Genomic DNA, 7,625 nt, shown 5'->3' with positions numbered 1-7,625 from the left:
CGGTGACCTAAACCCTCTGATACTGTAAATCAAACACAGTGACCACTAAACCCTCTGTTACTTTAAATCAATCTAACACAGTGACCTCTAAACCCTCTGTTACTGTAAATCAATCTAACACAGTGACCTCTAAACCCTCTGTTACTGTAAATCAATCTAACACAGTGACCGCTAAACCCTCTGTTACTGTAAATCAATCTAACACACAGTGACCTCTAAACCCTCTGTCTCCCCCCCACCCCCCCGAAAAAGTACTACCTTACCATACCAACAACAGTCTAAACTTGGCCTCAAACACAGCATATCAATCCAGCCTTGCTAATCTTAGACCAGAGAAAAAGAGGAGAAAGAGAGGAGAGACATTTATCCCACTACAGAAATATAAACATCAATATATAGGGGCTCCAGAAAGACAGTAGTAATCTGTATCAATGCTTTATTATGGCATTGGTTGAAGCTCATTGTTACATCCAGTTGTTACCGAGAACCAAGTACCAGATTTTTAACAGGGTCGTTAGCAATTGATTTTGAGTATTTTCTGCGCCCACCTAGTGCAAATGCTAAAACAAGACTATACCGTCCATGAAAAAAGACTATAGCGTCCATTAAGTAACCATTGGACTTAAAAAATACAAGATTGACTAAATTTATATGTGCAACAGTTTTTGTTAAATGAATAATTTATGCTGTCCATTAAGAACCACCAAAGTGCTACCTTTTCAGACACATCTTAAGAGTTCAGGCTAACAGCAAGCTAGTTAGCTAACACCAGTTGGATGAGAAGCAAGCTACAAGTATTGGTGTCACGGTTGTCTTGGAAGAAGTGGACCAAAGTGCAGCGTGTGTGTCGTTCCACATTTTATTTACTCTGTGAAACTATGCCATACATATAAATAAACTGAATAATAACAACAACAAACCATGAAGCAGAGGTGAAACATACACTACTCACAACTAATCTCCCACAAACTCAGGTGGAGAAAAAAAAACCCTACTTAAGAATGATTTCCAATTAGAGACAATGAGGACCAGCTGCCTCTAATTGGAGAGGCAGCTGACAAACAAACCTAACACAGAAATACAAAAACTAGAAACTGAACATAGAAATACAAATCATAGAAAAACACAAACTAGAAAACCCCCTGTCATGCCCTGACCTACTCTACCATAGAAAATAACAGCTTACCATGGTCAGGACGTGACAATTGGAAGCTAGCTATTTAGATATATTTTGCCATATAATATTTGACTTATTGCTGAAGTCATCTGAGTAAAGTAAGTCAGAGCACAAACAAATACGCTAGCGAACACCCTTGGCTACTATTATATCCAGTTAGCTAGCCAACTAGCTACATGTGAATGAGACTGTACCGTAGCTGTATAGACTGTGCACCACAACTCAATGCTGACAATATATCCTAGCTAGCTACATTCTTCCATAAAGCATAGCTAGCTAAGTAAAGTTCATAGTCAACACCAAACTTTGGGAAACTGCCACGTTGCTAACTTATAATACATACAATGGGCATTGCTTATTTAGCTACACTGGTATGATACAGTCAAACTGGCTAGCTAGCTACGTGTGAAGCCAGATGTCAGTTTCAGCTAAAACAGCTGCTAGTTAGGCTATATTTCTTCAATCAATACCAACCTTTCACAACAACAAATATAGCTGATTTAAACAAATTGTCTTGCTAATAAACAGTTAGCTATGTTGAATCTAAACCCGGCCAATGCACATGCAAGTAGCGCATCGGCTTCACATTGCTAATTAGCTTGATCAACACATGAAACAAACATGTCGCTGTTTGAGCATCCAGAGCAAATTCCAGCCTTTGTTACCTTATGATGCGTTCATTTACTTCACTCTGTCAAAGCAATTTTCTTCATGACATTTTAATCCAAATTTACACTGCCTGATCATCAGCACTTTTCATTGTTCCCAAAAATCTCAAACCAGTAAGAAAAATTATATTTAAAAGACGTATTATCCAGACGTTGAAGTTAGGTTCTGAATAAAATGTAAAAATGTGTATTTTCAGGAAGCAATTTAAAAAAAATCAAAATTCAGAAAGTTTAAAATATATATTTTCCGGACGTTGAAAATACGTATTTTATGGACTTTGAAATCAGGTTCATTTTCAGTGCTGAATGAATGTTGAAAATTATTTCTTCTCTAAACCTTTTTTACTGTACTTTAATATATATACACTCTGCCTCATTCTACTGCAGTGGTTGCCAAGACTTTTAGCAGACACTCTAAAAACCAGAGCAACAACCAGTTAATACATTCATTTTAATAAGACAGCTTGGTGATATTCAAGAGCTTGAGGATTAGTTGATACGATAAATACAGGTGTGCTAGCTCTGGAATAGAGCAGTTACATGGAACATCCTGGGATCCTATGGAGAGGTTTGATAACTACTACTCACCAGTACTGTACTGTCTAAACTTGTGAAACATACATAGATGTTCATGATTGGTTCAGATTTGGTCCAGATCTAAACATAACATAGATTTCTACGTTTGGGCCCAAATCAAGGCCAGTCCGGATCGGACCAAATCTGAACAGAAGAAAGACGTCTCTGATTGTCTCAACGTGATCAAGACAAAAGGAGATGATTGTGGACTACAGGAGTAACGAGCATCGACGGGGCAGGTTGAGAGCTTCAAGTTCCTTGGCGTCCACATCACTAACAAACTAACATGGTCCAAGCACACCAAGACAGTCGTGAAGAGGACACGACAAAACCTATTCGTGCTTCTACACCTGCATTACTTGCTGTTTGGGGTTTTAGGCTGGGTTTCTGTATAGCACTTTGAGATATCAGCTGATGTAAGAAGGGCTATATAAATAAATTGGATTTGATTTGATTTATTCCCCCTCAGGAGACTGGAAAGATTTGGCATAGGTCCACAGATCCTCAAAAGGTTTTACAGCTGCACCATCGAGAGCATCCTGACGGGTTGCATCACTGCCTGGTATGGCAACTGCTCGGCCTCAGACCGCAAGGCACTACAGAGGGTAGTGCGAACGGCCCAGTACATCACTGGAGCCAAGCTTCCTGCCATCCAGGACCTATATACCAGGTGGTGTCAGAGGAAAACCCTAAAAATTGTCAAAGACTCCAGCCACCCTAGTCATAGACTGTTCTCTCTGCTACCGCATGGCAAGCGGTACCGGAGCACCAAGTCTAGGTCCAAAAGACTCCTAAATATCTTCTAACCCCAAGCCATAAGACTTATCTATGCATAGTATCTATTATCTATGCATAGTCACTTTAATAACTCTACCTACATGCACATATTACCTCAATTACCTCGACACCAGTGCCCCATTACATTGCCATTGACTCTGTTATAATAGGCGGTGTCAGAGGAGAGCCCATAAAATTGTCAGAGACTCCAGTTACACAAGTTATAGACTGTTCTCTCTGCTACCGCACGGCAAGCAGTACCCGAGTGCCAAGTCTAGGACCAAAAGGCTCCTCAACAGCTTTCACCCCAAGCCATAAGTCTGCTGAACAATTTATAAAAATTGCCACCGGACAATTTACATGAACCCCCTCTCCCCCCCTTTGAACACTGCTGCTACTCGCTATTTATTATCTATAAATAGTCACTTCACCCCCACCTACATGTACAGATTACCTCAACTTGCTTGTACCTCCGCACATTGACTCAGTACCGGTACCCCCTGTATATGGCCTCGTTATTGTTATTTTGTTACTTTTTATTATTACTTTTTATTTTAGTCTACTTGGTAAATATTTTCTTCTTCTTGAACTGCACTGTTGGTTAAAGGGCTTGTAAAGTAAGCATTTCACGGTAAAGTCTACACTTGTTGTATTCGACGCATGTGACAAAGTTTGATTAGATTTTTTTCCCCTGTTGCCCCACTATTGTTATTTTACTGCTCTTGAATTATTTGTTATTCTTATCTCTTACTTTTTCTTCCTCTTTTTTGTAGGTATTTTTCTTAAAAACTGCATTGTTGGTTAAAGGGCTTGTAAGTAATTTCACTGGTCTGGTGAAATACATCTAATTAGATCTAACAACAGCATTCTGTAGTGTGACAATGTGGATAATTATTTGTTACTTATCATTGTCATCATGGTTGGTATATGGTAGGAGAGAGATAGAGAGAGATGTAGAGAGAAAGAGCGAGATGGAGAGAGATGGGGAGAGGAAGAGAGATGGAGAGAGAGAGAGCAAGAAGTACAGAGAACGAGCAAGAGGGAGAGAGATGGAGAGAGAGAGAGCTAGAGAGAGAGAGAGAAAGAGCAAGAAGTCGAGAGAACGAGAGAGAGAGAGAGAGAGAGAGAGATGGAGAGAGAGAGAGAAGGGACCAGTGACCTTTGCCATCAGTGTAGTTCTGACCCAGATACAAACACAATCCCTTACAGTTATTATGTCTAGATGTATATTTAGCATTGGGATGAGGTCAGTGACTGAGGTTATGGATAAACTACTGAATACTGGACAGTATGGAGAAAAACTACAGAGAACGATCAGATTCATGTATGAGACAGACAGGAGCTAAAACAGGATTATTGTACTGTATGAAGCACAGCGAGATCAGACACTATCAGACTGAGGAAAATATGAAACAGGAGACCAACTAGAGTTTTAAGGGATGGTTAGAAAGAGAGAGGGAGGGACGGGGGAGAGAGGGAGGGACGGGGGAGAGAGGGAGGGACGGGGGAGAGAGAGGAGGGACGGAGGGACGGGGGGAGAGAGGGAGGGACGGGGGAGAGAGGGAGGGACGGGGGAGAGAGGGAGGGACGGGGGAGAGAGTAAGAAGAGGGGATGATGGAATATTTTTTTTAAACATGAGGAGAGAAAGAGTGAGGAGTGAAAATAGGTGAGAGGAGATATAAATAAACAAAGAGAAAAATGGAAACGTTGAGAGAATGACAGGAAACGTCTGGGGAGAGGGAAAGAGATAAAGAGAGAGACCGAGAGAGGGAGAGGCAGGCAAGGGAGAGAGAGAACTACACAGATTTTTTTTTTAAATGCAAATGCACAAATTTGTTTAGATCCCTGCTAATGGGCATTTCTCCTTAGCCAAGATAAACCATTCAGCTGACAGGAAGTAGCATATCAAGAAGCTGATTAACTGTAACTCATTACACAGGTGCACCTTGCGTTGGGGACAATAATAGGCCACTCTAAAATGTGCAGTTTTGTTACACAACACAATGCCACAGATGGGAGCGTGCAATTGGCATGGTGACTGCAGGAATGTCCACAAGAGCTGTTACCAGATAATTGAATGTTCAGTTCTCTTCCATAAGCCAACCTCTGACATTTTAGACAATTTGACAGTACATCCAACCGGCCTCACCAACACAGACCACGTGTATGGAGTCATATGGGCGAGCAGCTTGCTGATGTCAACGTTGTGAACAGAGTGCCCCATGGTGGTGGTGGGGTTATGCTATGGGCAACGGACACAATTGCATTTTATCGATGCCAAATTGAATACACAGAGATACCGTGACGAGATCCTGAGGCCCATTGTCATACCATTCATCCACTGCCATCATCTCATGTTTCAGCATGATAATGCACAGGATCATGTCGCAAGAATCTGTAGCCAATTTCTGGGAGTTGAAAAAGTCCCAGTTCTTCCATGGCCTGCATACTCACCAGACATGTCACCCATTGATCATGTTTGGGATGCTCTGGATTGACAGCATACTCCAGTTTCCGCCAATAACCAGCTACTTCACACAGCCATTGAAGAGGAGTGGGACAACATTTCACAGGCCACAATCAACAGCCTGATCAACTCTATGTGAAGAACATGTGACACATGAGGCAAATGATGGTCACACCAGATACTGACTGGTTTTCTGATCCACGTCCTTACTTTTGCATGTCTGTATTCCTGTGATATGAAATTCATAGATTAAGGCCTAATGAATTCATTTCAAGTAACTGATTTCCTTTTTTGAACTGTAACTCAGTAAAATGGTTGAAATTGCTGCGTTGATATATTTTGTTCAGTATAGTAAAACAGTGGCTAGAATCAGTGCAGTGAAAACACAGTACTTTAAACTCCTAAGATGTCCCACTCAAGGTACAAATCCCACTTCACTCATAACAAAACTATTAAATGTCACGTTAGTCTGGTCATTCAAACACAACTGAAGTCATAAAAAAATGCATCTTTAATTACAATAATTACAATGCATACACACGTACATCTCGTTCCAAACACAGCAGTGCCATACAGTGTGTTACAAGACGGTTACCTGACAAGGACAGAGACGGTCGGGTCTTATTGAACCCTGCTGTAAAACATCAACTGTTATTCCATTTGAGAGTTCTGTCACATTAGGATCAAACTTCACTTCAGAATCTAAGGAACCAAACCGACCAATCCATGAACTTGGGTCAAACAATGATGATGTCATAGACATGAGCGATGATGTCATAGTGGTGATGTCGTCAAGAGACTGACTTATCCCTGGTCTCAGTGTTGTCCTCAGATAATCCATCATCAATCAAGTTTCCTTGATTGTTCCTTTTTTATCTTTCTGATTTAATAGGAGTCAATCCGACAAGCAGGGCACAAGATGAGGCCAAAAAGACTGTTCCACCCGCAATACTGATCATAGGGCCTTATAGTGAAGCATACCTCCTCTCCTATAGAACTGGGGCTTCTTTCTCAGTAGAACTGGTACCTGGGGACTCTGGTTCCCCACAGGCCTCAGCTGAGCCAGGGGCTAGAGTAGTGGAGTTACCCAGGGTAGGGCCATCTGTAGTGGGGGTGGGAGGTGGACGAGTCCCCTGGGGCTGGTCGCTGGCTGGTTCAGGTTCTGGCTCGGACTTCCTCCTCTTCCTCACATGATAGTGGTGTTTCTTAGACTTGAGATGGGCTGGAGACAACAGAGAAAGACAGACAGGTTTCAAGTCGGCGAGATCAACGTTTGATGACCATCAACATAAAAGTCTGGTGCACGTCACTCCAAAGACATTAAGCGCCGACTCACAAGGAATGCCTATATGTAACATTCTCAGAAACACAGAATCTGACCAGTTATAATTGTTCCTATTGTAAACAGAGGGTCAGTCATGCCTACCCACAACGTTGGAAGAACATTGCCGTAACGCTTGCCCACCTGTCCACTCCAGGTCTCCAATGATCACCTTGTCACACAGCTCACAGGTGTGACGGCTTCGCTTGTTCCTCTTCCCCACCCCCTCCACTCTCAATTGCTCAACGGTTGGTCGCTCCCCCTGGGGCAGATTTAAAGAAGAGGAAGTGAGCAAAAACTAATCAAAACAGTTTCTTGGAAATTTCTCGCATGGAATAGACATCATTTCTTAGAACAAGAATAGACTGACGAGTTTCAGAAGAAAGGTCTTTGTTTCTGGCCATATTGAGCTTGTAATCGAGCCCACAAATGCTGATGCTCCAGATACCCAACTAGTCTAAAGAAGGACAGTTTTATTGCTGCTTTAATCAGCCCAACAGTTTTCAGATGTGCGAAAAAAATTGCAAAAGGGTTTTCTAATGATCAATTAGCATTTTAAAATGATATACTTGGATTATCTAACACAACAATGCCTTTGGAACACAGGAGTGATGGTTGCTGATAATGGGTCTCTGTAG

At 41.7% G+C, this 7,625-nt stretch overlaps 1 long non-coding RNA gene across 1 annotated transcript; it reads right to left on the bottom strand.

Annotated features, from left to right (window-relative positions):
* Window positions 1-6,159: 6,159 nt before the first annotated feature.
* Window positions 6,160-7,290, bottom strand: LOC115174145 (uncharacterized). Its single transcript, XR_003871738.1, has 2 exons — window positions 7,132-7,290; window positions 6,160-6,888 (listed from the first exon to the last, which is right to left on the bottom strand). It is a non-coding gene; the product is annotated as an uncharacterized LOC115174145 (long non-coding RNA).
* Window positions 7,291-7,625: the final 335 nt, after the last annotated feature.

This window comes from Salmo trutta, chromosome 34 (genome assembly GCF_901001165.1).
Source record: "Salmo trutta chromosome 34, fSalTru1.1, whole genome shotgun sequence".
In the NCBI taxonomy this organism is placed as follows: Eukaryota; Metazoa; Chordata; class Actinopteri; order Salmoniformes; family Salmonidae; genus Salmo; species Salmo trutta.
Note: the sequence above shows the minus strand (reverse complement) of the source record. Positions and strands in the feature narration are given on the sequence as shown.